This window comes from Stegodyphus dumicola, chromosome 12 (genome assembly GCF_044657685.1).
Source record: "Stegodyphus dumicola isolate Sdum_Otavi_A_Nest chromosome 12, ASM4465768v1".
NCBI classification, from domain to species: domain Eukaryota; kingdom Metazoa; phylum Arthropoda; class Arachnida; order Araneae; family Eresidae; genus Stegodyphus; species Stegodyphus dumicola.
The window spans coordinates 37,965,554-37,985,133 of record NC_140779.1 but is presented as its reverse complement, the minus strand read 5'-3'; the positions used below and the strand labels follow the sequence as shown (position 1 = coordinate 37,985,133).

Sequence of the window (19,580 nt, the reverse complement as noted above, 5' to 3'; positions counted from 1 at the left end):
AGCTTATACCGTCCGTTATACATTAAACGCGCATGCAAAAACGTATTCCGCGCTTGCGCACACGCATATGCGCAGTCGTGGAAATCTTACGCGCACGCGTAAACGCCTATGCGCATGTGCCAACGCGGCGCATGCGCAGAAAGTTTTTACCTTTGAGGTCCGGATTATAGATCATTCCGGATTATGGGTTTCCGAATTAACGACTTTTGACTGTATAATGATATGGAACAGAGATGTAAAAAACTGTTTAGCCAGTGACAGACTAATCAGAACCACTGAGATGCGAAACGTTATCGCAGATATTAACACAAAAAATCTGATGTTGACACGGCATGACTTCTTTATACAACCTATTAAATTATACACATTTTCTACTGCATTTCATTTAAACTTATTTCCTCGAATTTCTATAGAGATATATTTTTGATTCAATTAATTCAGTTTTCACTTCGCGGTAAGGCAAAAAATACATAAAAACTCAAAATATATTCATTAAAAATTGTAAAATACAACTAAAAAAAGTCAAGAAAAGCAATTTTTATAGTTAAAATTATAGTTTCTATGCAAAAACAAGCAATTTGGCCATCGGATAAGAAGATAGATTTTTCGGTGCACAAAACTGAAAGTTTACTTTTGGTCCCACTTTGCAAAAAGACACTGAAGTTGGTACAGAAACTGACTTAATTCACTGTTCTACTAAAACTTTTCAAATGTAAACAAATGGCGGCTCCATTAGGCTTAGTAGTACTTAAACAACTTTTAAATTGTTGATAATTCTACAACTGTAGCATGCAGATTGACTAAAGGCGAAAAAGCCTTACTCGGAACATAAGAACAACATAATTCAATCACAAGCAAAAAATGCACAATCTTCCAACTCAGCTCACGAAGCCGGGTAACAAGAATGGGTTATATATATATTTATATACTTTTAATATATAGATATATAGCTGCCGATTGCAACCAAAAAGGGAAGTGCACAACTACATGTTACTGCAATCCCATACACATAATTTCAACGTTCTGAGGATACTCTTTTTTGACTTACGCGAGATACATACATACGTACGTACAGATGCCACGAAAAAAGTCTCTTCTGAATCCTCCTACATGTATTTTACGATCCGTTTTGTGAAAAGAGTCTTTTATTTTATCTGTACTTACAGATGTCAGGCAAAAATATCGTTCAAACAGATTCGAGAGCGGTTAAAATGGGACATTTTCGTTGAAATTGATACACGAAATTTTTCGAGATTACAATACCTCCTTTACTCCTTACAAGAAAGTAAAAAGATTAATTTTATTTTTAATTACATTTATGCTTTAAAATGTCGCATAATTGTCTATGCATGACTGCAATCTCGTGAATAATGAGTGCACAACAAACAGCGTGAAGTATTTATCCAAAATGTAACACATTTAATTTTACAAAATGTTACTGTATACATATATATATACTTTTTATGCAAATTGTTTCAAGGATTGATACTTAATTGTTTCACTTTTTAATGTCTAAAATTATGTAACATTTATCAGCAAATGTGTGATTATCCGTAGCTGTCGGATAATTACTTCTACACAAAAAATTCCCAAGAACTTCATTTTGGGAAAAAAAAAAAAAAAAAAAAATTAAACAGCACGTAATTTGCATTACATTTCAACTTATATTTAAGTACTTAATTTTCAGAAAATTCACGAGAAATGAAAAGTTACAGAATTTGTTTATAACACTTTATTAAATACCTATTTATCCTCTAGTCTCTATACTCTAAATAAAGCTCACTTCTTTATGCCCAAGATGTATTTGTAATATTTGCACTTATATATATTGCCTATATTTCTATATATATCAAGACCAGGCCTTAATTTCTAGAATTAGAAATGCCCAGGGCCCTATGGTCTTCAGATAAGGAAAGTAAACAGAAATAAATAAATAAGATAAACAAATTATTGATTATTAAAATTAAATAAACAGTAAACAGATAAATGAAAAATAAATTAACTAAATAGATTTAATGAAGAACAGTTAAATAATAAATTTAAGTATCGGAGATCATCTGATTTGGAGGCACAGATGGAATTACAATTTCACTCAAAAATTGAGAATTATCAATGCAATTGCTGGGATTTCAAGTGGATTCTGGATGAATTAAATTCCGATTCGAAATATATTTAACCAAACTTTCTAATTTAAATTAAGAATTTACGTAAGATAGTGATCAAAATGTTTCATATTATAAATAAAAATTTATTTGCCAACTAACTTAGCAATTCGTGACATTTGTTTAGCAAGTTAGATTACCTTTTCATCTCTCCACTTCAAGATTTATATATATATATATTTTTTTTTCAGTTCATAGTTTTTTCCTCTTATTCTGAAAACAGTTTCTCCGTCACTTCAATCAAAAAAATCATGCTATTAATTTTATGACAAACACAACATTCTGAATTGCTATAAGACACAATCATCAAAGAATAGTATCGATTGCAGTGAACTTACTTATTCTACACAATGCTAAAATATAACGGAAACTCACCTGCAAAAGATAAACAAAACGAACCTTAACGCATTTGTTTAAGAATTTTCGAGCATTCTTTCGAATGATTCTTCGCGTGCACTAATCAAAAATAACATTCATTTGCCATCTTAATTTGAGCATAACAAACGGAACGGGGATTCCGAAACTTTTTCAATAAGAGTTTTACAAATGAAATTCATAACAGGAATAGCAGAATAGAAAATTTATATTGTTATAATGAATATTTGATTAAACAGATAATGTGTATTACCCAAATTAAGCCAAACTTACGCGAGGGGAAGGAGACGCGGATTTGCGTAAATTATATCCCACATGGGAGGAACCTCCGTCACAAGTTCGGTCTCCTCATACATCCTGGCAAGTGATCAACTATGGTAGACACTTGGCTACCGGTGGAGTTTAGCAACGTGAAAGGAGTAACTAAACGTCAGCTTAGATACAGATATATGATTAATTTCAAGTATTTAAAAATTTATCATACTCAGTGTTAATAAGTAAATTGCATCAAATTAAGCTATTTTACAATTTCGAGGATTTACATTATGCAAATTTGTTACTGTCAATGAATGGTTTATAAAAACAGTATTTTGTTGAAAAGGGAAGATATATGTTTTAAGAGATAAGAAAGGAAAGATTTCGTTTATTCTCTCTTTAATAAAAAAAAGAAAAAGAAAAAAGAAAAAAAGAAAAAAAACTCGTGTACTTAAATCCTGGTATTAAATGTTTCTTCTTTTTACTTCCTTGCACAAAGTAAAGGAAGTATTGTAATCTCACAAATTTCAGGTACCATATTTCAAAGAAAATATCCATTTTGATCCCTCTCGAATCCATTTCAACGAGGTTTTTACGTGACATTTGTATGTCTGGACAGAATAAAGGACTCTTCTTTCGAAAGCGGATTGCAAAGTGGATTCAAATGAGATTTTTTTGTACGTACATACGTATCTATGTATCTCTCATGTATGTATGCATCTCGTCATGTATGTACGCATGTATGTATAAAAACGACTAAAAAACGTTGAAAACCTTAAAACGTTGAAATTTTGTTTATGGGACTGGTTGAAATTTGGTTTATGGGACACCTCCCTTTTTGGCTGCAATAAGCCGAACCAAATGTGTATATATTGCATACACTGGTGGAAAAAATTAAGAGACGGAAAATATTTCCTCACTTTATAAGGTATTAGGTATTTCTCCCGCCTTCTTAGCGTGCCTTCGTGGTGTAGTGGTCTGCAGGCTGGGCGCGTATTCCAGAGGTCCGTGGTTCGATTCCCGGCGAAGGCGTTGCTCATTTTCATCTCTCTTGCTATTAAAAATACTTAATGTCTCTATATTGGCGCCCGAACTAAAAGGGTGGTGAATGATGATTCGCCACACCCAGGATTTGGCAATTGGAGCCCCTAAAACCCCAGTCGCCGTCTAAAAGGGGGAATATCAAAGGTATTTCTCCCGCCTTTCTTAGCACGCCATCGTGGTTTGGTGGTCTGCACGCTGGGCGAATATTCCAGAGGTCCGTGGTTCGATTCTCGTCGAGAGCACTGCTCATTTTTCAAGTCTCCTGCTTCCAAAATGTCTAAATGTCGAAATATCTTCCTAATGTCTCTGCAACATTTCTCTTAAAATGCCACACAAAACCTGGACAGTTGGTTGCCATAAAATTTCACTATGGTCTGGTGTCACTGAGATGAGTTTCCGTATTCCTGTGGAAGTCGCTACACCACCAGCAGGTGTAAAAGACCGCGTCTAGCTATTCAGTTCATTCCGCTCTGCAACGAAGTGACTTTTATCGTCTTACTTAAATATTCTTGTTGTTTTTAGATGAAATGGGTACAAATCATCGCTTATACTAAGGATGGTAGCGTGGGTAACTTAAGGCAAAGCCAGTCGCAAGCTTAGATTGCATGAGAACTGAATGTAACACCGAGTGTCATCTCTAACTTGTGAAATCAGTTTAAAAACAGCAGGACAGTGCCCAGAAAACCAAGGTTCGGTTTGGTTTGGTGTATTTACTTAGGGCAAAGCACACTAGGGCTATCTGCCTAAGGGGAGGGATGCCTTCGTGGAGGACTTTCTAAGGGAAACTGGCTCGTATACACGTTACACATGGGGAAAACCACGAAAACGCCCATGCAGCCAGCCCGTTCGCGGGATTCGAACCTCGGACCGAACTACCAGTTTTCAGCGACTTTACCGCTCGGCCGCTGGTGGGTCCCAGAAAAACCAAGAAAAGGTTGCCCGAGAGCCACAATGACCAGTGACGACCGGTATTTTGTACTTTCAGCCAAGCACTAGATGACGACTACAGCCACACAACTGCTTCGTGACCTTGCCGCTGCTACTGGAACATCAGTTGCAAGGAAGACAGTTGGCAGAAAGCTCCTGAGACCGCAATTTGCTTCCTACTCCCTCCCTCCCACAAAACATAGCAATTACAATGGTGCATACAACACCAGCATTGCACATATTTATTAGGCTAACGCTCTCTTCACGGATGAGACTAGATTCAGTCTGCAGCCTGATTCTCAGGGATTATTGATATGGAGGGAACCGGGGACCCAATACCACCCCAGCAATATAACGGAAACGGAGAGTATGGTGGTGGAAGAGTGATGATATGGGTAGAGATCATGCAAGATGCCCGCACACCGTTCCGTGTGTTTGATACTCGTTTTGTGAACGCTTAGAGATACAGACAGGAGATCTTACAACCCTATGTGTGACTTTTCAGGGCTGCTGTTGGCCTGAGTTCATTTTTATGGATGACAATGCACCCCCCCCACACACACATAGGCTCCACCTGGTTGATGATTATAAGGAAAGCGAGGATACTCACCGATTGGATTGGTCAGCCGAATCTCTTAACCTTACTGCTATTGAACATGCTTGGGATGCTCTCCTGCAATACGCCAACCCTCATCCAGAACCATTCAGCAATTAAAAACTGCTCTGATGGAGGAGTGGCTGCGACTTCCACATGCACTACTGAACTCTCTAGTTAACAGCCATATCTGTCTGTCAGAGGCGATCACAAACCATACTAGCCACATTTTCATTGCCATCTTGCAACCTCAAGTTTGGAACACATTGGACTCTTCTCCATAATCATGCTAATGAACGGCATTTTCAATGTTCTTTTGTACACATTATTGTCACACAATAAACTGTAACCTTACCTAATTTCCTTTATTCGTATCCAGTATTTCTATAGAAATATGGGAAAAGATGTTCCATCTTTATATATATATATATATAATTGTTTCATAAGAATAAATTGAATTTAATTAAAAAAATTAAATTTAAATACAAATTTAATTAAATATTCTTTGCGCCATTGCTGCAGGGAATGAAATTTAAATTTAAACAAATTTAAATTTAATTTTTAACAAATGCGTATAAAAGTAAAAAAGCAAATTTATATCCTAAAAAAAGGAAAAAAAAAACCAAAATAATTTTTAAAAAAACGTGCAAACCTATAAAAGATTTAATACTCGAACTAATCTACAATATCATTTAAATTCAGAAGCATAAGCAAATCAAGTGCAAAATCAATCCATGAAAATAAATTTACTAATTTAATAAATTAAAATTAAATTAAACTTTTTTTCTTTCTTTTTTTTTTTTTTTAATGCATATGTGAATGACCGTTGAGTAGGCAGGAGACAGACTTATCAAGGGGAAGTTGCCTCCAAACCTAACTCTCCAATCATTCAATTCGTGTTTCGTCATTCATGCAGGCAAGGGTAAAAGTTGGAATTGCTTTTGGTTTTGACTTTACTTTTGGAATTACTTTTGGTTTTGTCTTTTACCCTTGCCTGCATGAATGACGAAACACGAATTGAATGATTGGAGAGTTAGGTTTGGAGGCAACTTCCCCTTGATAAGTCTGTCTCCTGCCTACTCAACGGTCATTCACATATGCGTTAAAAAAAATAAAATAAAATAAAATAAAGTTTAATTTAATTTTAATTTATTAAATTAGTAAATTTATTTTCATGGATTGATTTTGCACTTGATTTGCTTATGCTTCTGAATTTAAATGATAGTGTAGATTAGTTCGAGTATTAAATCTTTTATATGTTTGCACATTTTTTTAAAAATTATTTATTTATTTTTTTCCTTTTTTTAGGATTTAAATTTGCTTTTTTACTTTTATACGTATTTGTTAAAAATTAAATTTAAATTTGTTTAAATATATATATATATATATATATATATATATATAATATGGATTGTGTTCCTCAAAATGGTAATATTTTCCGTAGAAGAAACACAATATCTCAGTTTAAGTTACGAAACAAATGAAAAATTTTGAAGAGGTTTCTTATTCGTAGAAAAATTTTTTATATTCTCAGCATTAACACTCTGCTTCCTTGATCATAAGACGCATCTCTTTTCTGGAGATATTCTGTATGAAAAATAAATGCATTTTGTAATTGAAGAAATATGATAGTAACAGTTTGCAGGAAAATATGGAACTCATATGATAAGAGATGAGGAACACAGCCCGACCGTCCTGGCAAACTTTACGTCGCCCTATGGCCTTTTTGCGGGCTGAGCCGAATGAAACTGATATAACTTCTTCAAGAATGAAGGCCGAACGGTAAAGCCGCTGAACACTGGTAATTTTGGTCCGAGTTTCGAATCCTGGCGAACGGCATAGCTGTAGAGACATTTCATGATTTTCAACATGGATACGAACCGGTTTCTTTGAAATGTCCTCCACGGGCATCGCTTCCTTTCGGTAGATATCACTGAGTGTAACGTCGTAATCAATTTGTTTAAAAAATTGAACAATTAAATACCTTCACTAATTTCAAAAAGTCATACACTGTCCTGGAATATTATCTTTCAGAGTGCAGTCTTCTGCAGTATTGTAATATGCAAAATAGAGATTAAGATAGTTAAATAATAGTAGTTTTCTCTCCAGAGATATGAGAAAACGTGAATTATTAACGGAAATGAAAATATCATAGTTTCACGCAAACAGCAGTAAAAAGTTTCATTTGTAAGACTCAGTTGAATAAAATAAGATGCACTCTTATAAAAACACTTTAAAAAATATTATTTATAAACAAAGAAATGCGGTTATTATTCACAAAATGTAGCTAAGCGATATTCTGAAGATTATTCGGTAAAAATATTACAAATTGCATCAGTTAATACGTAAATTAAAAAATAAAATTATCTAATAAAACGTACTATATTAAAAATTGTCTAAAAATAAGTATATTCTTTTCATATCGTTCGGTTTCTTACATTGTTAAATGATAAATAAATGATTTAATGCTACAGAGTTTTAACCTCAGACCTGTTAGATTTCCTGGATGTTTAAAGACAGAATAGTGTTTCATAATATGACGCAAAAAATTTAAAACTATGCTATAGACATTTCTAAGGAAGGTATATTATCATGGTATTCCAATAATATGCTAGGTCTTAAAAGTTGATGAGATGCAATTAAAATTGCTCAGTCGCTAAGCAAATAAACCATATTTGCACAAATATAATATTCACGACAATCGTTGACTTTTTAACTTTGAACATTGCATATTTGAAGGAATCTTCTAGAAAACTAGCCATTTTATACAGCAGCCCGTGTTAAAGGCAAATTTCCGAGAATGAATAAAAAATAGCAAAACAAAGGCTCCGATATTCATTTAAAAGAGTCTTGAATATTAATAAATAATTTTAAAGAATTTTTAAATGCGTATGTTGTTTAAATGAATCTTTGCATCTATTTTTTTGATGACAGAATATTCACATAAAAGACGTCAAAAATATTTGAAGGTTGTTTTAGTGGTAATTAAAAAATTTTATTACTATCTAGTTACCGATTAAAGTTTCATTTTCGGACTGTATTTTTTTTTTTTTTTTTTTCCTGTTCGCCACATTCGATAAGTGGGGCTTTCATCGAATTTACTTCTATTTTTACTTCCTTGTACGAAGTAAAAAGGAAGTATTGTAATCGCGAAAAGCTTCAGGCAGCATATTTCAACGAAAATATCCACTCTGACCGCTTTCGAATGCAATTTAACGATGTTTTTGCGTGATATCTATACGTAAGGACAGAATAAAAGACTCTTTTCCTCCAAAAAAACTAAAAAACTGCTTTAAAACGAATTCTGAAGAGAATTTTTCGTGGCGTCTGTACGAACGTATGTACGTACGTGCGTGCGTACGTACGTATCTCGCATAACTCAAAAACGAGTAGCCTCAGAACGTTGAAATTTTGTATATAAGACTACTATAACATGTAGATGTGCACCTCGTATTTTGGTTTCAATCGGCCGCGCCAAACGTATATAAATATATTTATAAATATATCCACTCTGTTACCCGGCTCAGTGATCTCAGCTTCTTTACTCTTATATGTTTGTAAATTGTACATTTTTTGCTTTAACAATGATTGAATTATGTTTTTTATCTTCCGGTTAAAGTTTTTATGCCTTTCGTAATTCTGGAAGCAATGTTTGTACAATTATCAACAATTTAAAAGCTGTTTAAGTGCGGTTAAGTTTTAAATAACATGGCGGACATATTTGTTTACATTTGAAACAGCAGAATTGTAGATTTGTTGCCAATCTAGAGAGACTAAGCTTCGCAACACAAAAATAACGCCTTCATTTATTATTGCGAATTAAATCATGCTTAATACTTTCTGGAATTTTTTCGAGGAAATAAGCGTTTAAGATTTACTTCGTAATTTTTAATACAGATATTTTGAGTTTTTATGTGTTTTTGCCTTGTTGGGAAGTGAAAACTGAATTAATTGAATGAGAAATACTCAATCGTCTGTGAAAAACTGTTTCTCTTTCGTTTTGTTTGCTTAATTTCTTTTATACATCGTTCTAGCTTTGTTATAGTATTTGAATAGAACATGTGGCAACGATTAGATAATTCTTTAAATGATATAAATTTTGTGCATTCTGAGTTATAATATGAACGAAATATAATACTAATAAGTAAACCTAGTGCCAGAGTGTCGATTAAACAGAGTGTCGGTAAACGATGTGAATTTTAATGAATGCATTTATTCTATTGTGGTTTATGCGCTGTCGGCGAAGTAGGTTTAATTCAATCTAATAAGTTAAATGAAATGCAAGAAAAAATGCGTATAATTTAATATTCCGTACAAGGAAGTCATGTGGTGTACACATAAGATTTTTCTTTCTTGATAAACCAAAGTCAGATATCATTCCCAAAGAAAGAAGGCCGTACATAAAATCTTCTTTCAAAACAGAATCTTTAAATGCGAAATAGGTTAGGTTATTTGTATATAGCAAAGCTTATGAAGGTATCTGGCTGCAAATGCGGAGTAATGTGTAGTTTCTTTGCAAGAAAAAATCATACCAAATTCAATTTTAAAATGCTATCTATATTTGTAAGTAAATAAAACTGAGGTGTTTCTATAATTTACTTTTTATTTTATGTCTTTTCTTTAAAGTAGTTTACCTTTTCTTATCTACAACGTCTTCGGAGGACTTCTCTAAGATAACTAACTGGATTACATTAAACTTATATCGGTAAAAATACGAAAAGGCCATAATACCAGCCAGTTCTTCAGTAATCGAACCACAAGTGTTCAGTGGTCATGTGTTGTACTGCTTACATTAATGTTTTCACCTAATATTTCAAATGTTATAAGAAAAGTACTATCAGATGCGAAAGAAAAACTTCCCTTAAATTTCATTATTACTTTCAAGATGTAATGAAAGTTATGTCATCTAATTCTCAATCTGCAATCTGAATCATACAATATCATAGCATTAGTATATTATGAAGCATTTATCTAGTCTTCATACACTCTTGGAAAGAACTGATTTTCTCGATTTTAATCGTCTCTCAATATTTCTGATGCATAGAAGAAAGTTTTCATCAACAATGTTCGCAATAATATTTTACATGCTTTGTTAATATATATTTATACACATATCTACCCAAAATACTAGATATTTTAGACGTAATTGGTCGAAATAATCTTTCGCAGCGGTACTTTTAGTTTTACTTATCGAAGTTTAACTGCAAACATATTTCAATGCAATAAGTACTTAGTGCTTCTTTTCGTCCAAAACTGCTCATTCTTCCTTTCAAAGAACTGAAATTCAATATCGATAAGTTGTGTTTCTTTCTTTTCAGTCCATACCTAATTTCAAAATTATCATTATTTAAAAAAAATTGGGTATTTATAGCTAAAGTATTATTTAAAAATTCTAAGTTAAGAAAATTTAAAATATTTAAGATTTAAAGTCCAGTGTACAATAAATATTTAGAACAGCAAACTATAATGTGCATAAAATTGTTATGCCATGTCATCTAGTTGCATATATTCTTGTTGCGCTGGCCCAAACGGTCTATTAATCTTGAAACGTCATTTTGCGCCGGTTCGCAATAAACGGTGTATCACTTTTAAAATTTTTGCCACCACATATTATCGCCCTGTTTTATATTTAAAGAAATTAAATAATACAGAATCTGCATGAATGCACGCATGTTTCTCGCACTGTGAAAAAACGACGGTACCTAGAGCCATCAAATTTAGAATAACGTATTTCTCCACCCTAACATAGGCATCTTCAAGCCTGAATTTGGAATTTGTTTTATTACCTATATCATATTTTGTAAAACTTTAATGAATTTTCGATTAAAAAAACTCAAGAATTTCAAAGAGAGCAATGGCAACATTGTGCCAAAAAAAAAAAAGTTTTTTATCTCCAGCGCGCGAAACTTTCTATCGGAAATTTTAAAGATATGCTGTTTTTAAATATTTTGTGATATTGCTGTTGAACTGGATTTTATGGGGTTTAAGGGCGAAGATGATATTTCCTAAATAAAGGTAACACACAAAACATTAAGAAACGCCCCTTTGTACGTAATATAAAATCTGAAAGCTTTCATACTTTTTAATCTGTTTAATCCGTTATAATTATTTTTTCTTTATTTTATACGTATACACCCTGCTCAGTTGCAAACACAAACTACCGTTGCTCCAAACTCAGGGAAAGAATTTATTTTTCCCTCCAGAACCATGAGGATATGGATATGAGTCAATCGTTTAAAATGAAGTAGAAAAAAATTATTTATTAAATGAATACTGAAAAATTTAGAAATGGTATCTTAAGTTGTCATATTTAAATATACCAAGTTGTCATATTTTCATCTCTGTTATGGAGTATTATGAAGAAGTATTGTCGAAGTGCAAACTAAAAATTTCACAGATCTCCGATTCTTGCGTTATTATCTTTTGATGTTGCTTAACAGATGTTAAAATTTTTAATCAATTTGCTTATAATGGATATAGTTTAACATAAAGAAGCAGGCAATAAATCCTGTGATGAATATGAAAAGGAAGTACAACCATTAATAATTAAAAATTTTTACTGCGTAAAATAAATTAAAAATCTGTTGCACTTTACATGCGCAGGGGCCGTGTTAATCTTGTCTGTATCGTTCCAATTTTAGTACATGTACTGCCGAAGCAAGTACATTACACTTTACATATACTAAAATAGCTTTAATTTATGCTCGTCACTAAATGTTTCATACTGATGTAACGGCGAAATTTTATAATTATTACTAAGTAAACGAATTCTATCGTCGTTGCCAAACGATTCGTTAAATCTATATACGTCTGCATTTCTCTTTATATAGAATTAATGTAAGCTAAGAAAATAAGATGATTAAATGAATTAAATATTCTAAGATTCATACGAAATTAATAATACAGTATTAATTCATACTTATTTCATCTTACCAACTATTTAATTGTTGTTAAAATTATCAGTTTTAAAATTAAAACTTTTTTATAAGAACTAAAACTGTTCTTCTGCCACTTCAAAATTAAAACTCTTAAAATAAATAAATAAAAAAAAAAAAAAAAACTCTAACTGTTCTTTTTGCCTTTAAAGGAGGATGAACTTCTGTTATATGCTTATCCATTTTGTAAAGTGTTTGTAGCGATTAGCAAGTAAATCTTTGCAAAGCATTTTTTTCGATTAGCATTTTTATCAACAATTTGCGATCAGCATGGGTATTGCCAATTCACTTTCTTCTATTGCCAGTAGAATTTTCAAAAAATGAAACCATGTTTCTTTACATTTAACAATTAAGATTCTTAAAAATTAAAATATTTCAGGTTTACTTTTAATCAGTTATTCCAGAAAAGTTCATCTTAATGGAAAATGAATTAGTTAACTGAATATAAGTGACAAGGCCTGATGCTTCAGGGCTGAAAAATATTCCTCAGTGATGATGCCGTCGTAGAAAACTTTTTTAAGTTAAAATGGTTCCTGTGATTACATTTACGGATCAAGAATCCACAGAAAACCTTACGCAGACAATTCACCCACCCACCACCAAAAAAAAGGGGGGGAGGGGGGCAATCTGCCGTTGCTGGACCATTCCCTGTAGAGCATTGTTAAAGGATGGAATTTGAGAGAAGGGATGAAAGGACAGAAATTTGAGCATCACACTGTCTAAAAACAGTTTTAAATTGACAAAAATTACATCGAAGAAACATTTTAAACACACACCGGTAGAAAAGTGATCAAAGAATTACTTTGAACATTAGGAAAATTTTTGGGTTCAAATTATTTAAAACAAGACATGATTTCTACGTTTCGCCGCTATATCACCACTTTTAAAGGTAATAATGAAAATCTTACATAAAAACATAACTGCGCATAAAAACATGTTACATATAAACACGGATCAAATATTAAAATTTAGTGAAAGTTACATAAATATGCATAATTTATATAAAATTACACCGAATTTCATTTTGAGGCTCGTTATTAACGTATTTGACAAATTTATATATATTCTACTAATGACAGAAATTGAAAAATGAAAATAAATTTAAAAACTACGTACTAGAAATGGTCTTCTGTTATACTATACCCGAAAATAATGAACGAAATATAAACAACATGACCGATTAAAATCAAAAGTAGGAATTTTCTCCTCAGACTGCCACTAATAAGTACATGAACATTCACCACATAACGTGTTCCATACCTAGGAGGAAAAGGAAGTTCTTTCACGTTTTCTGAATGGATAACGGAAGAGAACCTGATAAAAGGTGTCTAGGTTGCTATAATTTAATAAGCCGCCAATTTCGCCAGCGGTTTCGCCAAATGCTCGCCATAAGATTTGTTCGTCAATGCATTCAGATAGAACAAATATAAAAAAATTTGCATTAAATTGTAGAATTATATTGACATATTCTTTTAATTTTCTACAGAATATTTATTTTCGTTGTTAAATTTGTGAACCCTTAATCTATGAATCCTCTTAATTTCATTTATTTAGAAATTCCTATCTGATGGTTCAAGCTAAAAAAAATGCATCTGCATATGCGTCTAATTTTTACAGTCGACTTTGTTAATAATTTTTATCCATATCAATCAACTGCACTTTGTTTTCGTTTATATTTAGCTCATAAATGCTTAGTCTCGAAGCACGATTTTGCGTTGTTTCACTTTTCATTGAGTCTATTGCCATTCAAAAAAACGTAAGATGTTATATTTTCATATATAATCTGTCTGTTATTAATTAACAAACTGAATTGTTTAAAAGTAATACTAGATGCAGTTGTTAAGTATATTATTGTTTTACCTTTTAATCTAATTGATTTACATAAAATGCATTTGATTCATGATATAGTATCTAATTGAAAAGATTAAATATTTTTATAGAATTACATTACATATTTTTCCCTTTTTAATATACGAAAGATATATAATGTTTCCATATTAGTCTAAATGCATTAATCATCTAATATCCTATAAAATATTTTCATATTCCATCTGGACCATCTTTATCGATAATCTGCATTGATAAACCATATTAAACTTTAAAAGAACTCTTTTTGGCGACCGTTAATACCTGAACTCTCTAAGGATTTTTTTTCATTTAAAATGATTTGTTATTGCGCAATTTGTCTCGAGTAATGAAGCATTGAAGAAAAAATTTGAAATATTTTTCACTTTCTGTATTTTGTAGCTAGAAAAGATTCACTCAGCTCATTGATTCAGTAAATTGCATTACTCTTACTGCATCATCTATTAATTTTTTTGATTTTCTCGGCTCATCATGTAGAAAAGAAAAAAGGAATCATGTTTTTCCTTTTTTTCTCTGCTTGAGTTTAAATAGTAAGAATAAATTTTTAAAATCCTGCTAAAGAATGTTTTCGGAGAAAAGTTAAAGGTAAATTATAAATTTTACAATATTTGAAATTTGTACTGTTAAATAATATTCAGGTTTTGTGAAAGCAATTAATTAATTTTATTATGAATTAAACTACAGAACTTTTTTTAGAAATTAGCTTTTAAATAAATTACTTAGAAGAGCTATAATTTTTTCATTGTTTTTTTCTCTTGTGTTATTAACCGTTAAGAAATCGGATGTAAATTTTATACTACATAACTGGTATGGTAAAGTCATAGGGACCTAGTATAAATACAACCGAGCGTTTCGCAATTAGCTCCCATATATGTAATCCGATATTCACAGAAATTATTAATGATTCCATTTTAAAGTGAAATAAGATGAATATTTTTGCTGAAAATTATGAAATCGGTAAAAAAATTATTTGATTTTAACAGTTAAGATTCTTAAAAATCAAAATATACGTAAATTATTTCACATTTCGTTTACATTAGTTGTTCCAGAAATATTCGCATTGATGGAAAGAAAAATGAACAGACACAAAATTCTAAATCAAAAGGAAATAAATTATACTAAAATAACATTCTTTTCCATTTTTGTATAATTATATTTACAGGTTCATAATATTTCTTTCAAAAAACTTAATAAAAAGTAAAAATTACAAAATGAACAATTAGACTAGTTTTTAAATGTAATTAAACTTCTAATAGTGTGCTTTCATTCCATATAGAAACTGTTTGTAACTTTTTGCCATTTTTATTGAATAAAATATTCTGTCCTATTTCTATTTTTAACTTAACTACCTTCAAATAAATCTTAGCATGTTTACTAAGAATTCTTTATTATGCTTGAATCATACCAAGAACTGACTCTCTTCTACCAACTTTCACTAAAAATACTCCTCCCGGATTTTAATTTTCATATAAATATAAATAACTTCTAAGTATATGTTATTTCTATTTTAATTATCTTTTGCATGTTTTCATTCGCAAACAAACGACTTCCATTCTTGGATTCTGGCATCATTACCAGACGGCTGGTGAAGAGCTGCTGCATAACTGCTGCAGTTAGATAATATTAGGTCATTTAATAACTTTATAACCACTGAATCTGTTTGACAGCAAGACATCGGTCGCAAAATGACGGAGATTGCTGAGCATAGCAGTTGTTCATTCGGATATTCTTCATATTGATATTCCGGTCGATTTGGAACTTTTTTATTACCACGATGCACGAGAAGCGAAATTACTCTGAAGTAGGCAAAAGTTTTTACCAAGTTTTCATCTACATTTAGAGTAAGGAAAATGGGAAAGAGCTTTTTTCTAAAGGGAAACTTTCGAAATGAAAGCTAGGATTTATTTACTTATTTATGTGAGATTTTTAACTCTTCTAAATAATTTATTTAAAAGCTAATTTATAAAAAATTGTTTAATTTAATTCATAATAAAATTAATTAATTGCTTTCACAAAACCTGAATATTATTTAACAGTAAAAGTTTCAAATATAATAAAATTTATATTTTTCAATCAAATAATAATCATGCAAGATTCATCTATGATACAGATTTATGTATGATACAGAATCATGCTCTAAACACAAAAATAATTTACTTTTCTATGAAGAGTTCATGATTTTAAAATCTAATAGTTCAACAAGAAAATGTAGGTTTTTAACTTGCTAAGCATTAATATCATATTATTAAATTTTACTCATAACCGCAGCTCTAATGCTAATTACTTATAATAATTTTTTTAAAATTAGAATACTGAAAAAAGTATTTGTTCGCGCCTTATGTAAATTTTGATTTTGTTCCCTGCAAGAGGACGCCTGCGAGCGCCGAACTACTTGTATATCTATTGTACGAACTTGTTCTTCACACAGTCTAATAAACGCAATAACGAACGTTTGTGTCTACTTTCCATCCGCTAACATGGTCCGTCGTGAGCCAGCGCATTTCTTTGGATGATGTGTCAAGACAATTTTTAACGTTCTGGTATAGAAGGACATTTCGTGCAGGAAAACGGATTTATATTTTGTCTGGATTGTGAAAACAGCGGCAGGAATATGGAGTCAATTTTAAAGCAAAAGCGTATCATTAAGGGTAAGTTGACTCGTTTAATTTCACAAATAAATAGTTTACAAAATCAAGAAAATTCTTTTTCTGCCCTTGAAGTGTACGAAAATGATGTTAGTGCATTAAGTGTTGAAGTGAACTGTTTAAACGATAACATTCTTGGTACTTGTTCTGACGCAGAGTTTAGTAAATATGAAATAGAAATGAATGAATTATTTTCCAAATTAGATGCATTAAAAATTACTTTAAAGGAAGAATCAAGAAAACTTAGAAATTCAGGCAAAGATATAATAAATGCTAATGCAAACGGCTTGAAACTTCCTCGCGTGGAATTGCCAGTGTTTACTTCTAATTATGTTGATTGGATATCATTCAGGGATTTATTTCTTGCCAGTGTTGGAAATAATAGTACATTAAGTGACAGTCAAAAATTGCAATATCTTAAGCTTTCTGTGAAAGGTGGAGCTGCTGTTTTACTACAGTCAGTTCAAATTTCAAACGCGAATTATGAAAAGGCATGGGAAGCGCTTACTGAACGTTATGAAAACGAAAAGAAATAATAAACGCAGCATTAAATAAATTAACTTCACAACCTGTTCTAAAACATGAATCAGCTTCAGGTTTGCGGAGATTAATTGATACAACACAACAGTGTATTGATACATTAAAAATCCTTAAACAGCCGGTAGAGCATTGGGATACTATGATTATTTTTCTGTTAAAAGGGAAACTTGATCATGAAACACTAAAAGAGTGGGCGATAGAGCATTCGAACAAGAAAATTTCTGCTTTCGCTGAATTCAAGCGTTTTGTTTTAAACAGAGCGAATGCTATTGCCTCTTTGGCGAGGTGCCAGAGGGAGAAGTCAATTTTGCCTTCTGAAATTAAAACTCGCGGTTCAGGTAGCAGATACGCTTTTTCGTCCCAACTTGTGGCTAATGTGTGCGTTCATTGTAAGAGTAATTCTCATTCTCAGTTATTTAAATGTGATAGTTTTTTAGAACTCCCTATCAAAGAAAAATGGGATATTATTAAAAGGAATGAATTATGTGCTAATTGTTTGAAAGATAGTAAAACGCATCCCATTTTTAAATGTCGTGCAGGAATGTGTAAATATTGTTCAAAGCCACATAATACAGTGTTATGTTCGAAAAATTCAAATGATGAAAAATGTCATATACCCATGGAACACGGAACTTCTGCTATTAGTAGCAATAACGCCACGGTGCCTGTTGCGCAAGCAGTTTTATTGCCTACTGCGGTTGTTTATGTTAAAGATATTAATGGCGATTTACAAAAATGCAGGATGCTAATTGATTCAGGTAGCCAGGGCTCATTTATTCGAGAGCACTGTGTAAATTTACTGCAGCTAAAGCGCACTAGTGCAAACGTAAGTGTAAATGGCCTGAGCTCGCAAAAAATTGGAAAGGTTTCAGGTTCAGTTCAATTACAAGTAACATCTCCATTTTATAAAAACGCAAGCATTTCGGTTAATGCATTAATTATACCCAAGATCACATGTGACCTTCCTCAATATCAAGTTGATAGATCTGTTTTGACATCTTTCAAACATTTGTGGTTGGCAGATACAAATTGTTTCCAGCCTGGCCCAATAGATATTCTTTTGGGCGCAGATGTATTTGGCGAGATAATGCTTCATGGACGTTTAACTGTTCAGGGTCATTCGTTAACAGCCTTGGAATCAATATTCGGCTGGGTCATTATCGGAAAGACTAAAAGTGTATTGCAGACAATTGTATCGAATCATGCTAGTTGTACCAATGTTCAGCTCCAGCTTGAAAAATTTTGGAAATTGGAAGAAATTTCGGAGATAAAGCATTACACAGAAGAGGAAATTGAATGTGAAAATCATTTCAAGCGGAATTTTTCTCGTGATTCAACAGGTAGATTTGTTGTTAAGTTTCCATTTCGTAGATCGGGAAATGAACTTGGGTCATCAAGGGATGTTGCTGTACATCGTTTACAAAGCATTGAACGTCAATTTATTAAGAATAAATCTCTTTCCAGTCAATATCACAAATTTATGGAGGACTATCAATAACTTGGTCATATGGAATTGATTCCAGAAAATGAAATTGATGTTCCAGCTAATTCTAGTTTTTACCTTCCGCACCATTCAGTTCCAGATAAAAATTGTGATAAATTTCGAGTCGTATTTGATGGTTCTGCAAAATCTTCTAGCGGTATTTCTCTTAATGAGAAATTGATGGTTGGTCCACAGTTGCAGACTGATCTGACAACATTAATTATTCGTTTCAGAATTCACAGAATAGCTATAACTGCAGATATAGAGAAAATGTACAGACAAATTATACTAAAAGATGCAGACTTTCAGAGAATAGTCTGGCGCGATTCACTTTATAAACTAATTCAGGATTTTCGATTAACTAGGATTGCTTACGGTACTGCATCAGCTTCGTACCTTGCGGTAAGATGTTTACAGCAGTTAGCCATAGATGAAGCAACTAATTTTCCTTTGGCTTCCAAGACATGTCTTAGGGACTTCTACGTTGATGATTTGATGTCCGGAGCCAATTCAGTTACTGAAGCTATAGAATTACAAATGCAATTGAATCAGATGTTGTCACGTGCAGGATTTATTCTAAGAAAATGGGCTTCTAACAGCAAAGAAGTCTTGAATTCAATTAATCCAGATTTGTGCTTATCAAATGTTTCTTTGAACATAGACAATGATGATACTGTAAAAACGTTAGGTATCCTGTGGCATTCAGCTTCAGATATGTTTTTATTCAAAGTCAATTCATCATATCCTGAAGTC

General features: G+C 32.0%; 1 protein-coding gene and 1 pseudogene across 2 annotated transcripts in view; both read right to left on the bottom strand.

Annotated features, from left to right (window-relative positions):
• LOC118193645 (solute carrier organic anion transporter family member 4A1-like) overlaps positions 1 to 19,580 on the bottom strand; it is a 126,343-nt gene that overhangs the window by 82,344 nt on the left and 24,419 nt on the right. The window contains exon 1 of one of the 2 annotated variants that reach the window (XM_035364761.2): positions 13,410 to 13,581. The exons of the other annotated variant lie outside the window; for it this stretch is intronic. The gene's annotated coding sequence lies outside the window, so the exon portion shown is untranslated. Of the gene's footprint in view, positions 1 to 13,409; positions 13,582 to 19,580 lie in introns of those variants that run through there. 2 annotated transcript variants of the gene reach the window in all.
• LOC118193647 (U6 spliceosomal RNA) lies at positions 11,925 to 12,023 on the bottom strand (annotated as a pseudogene).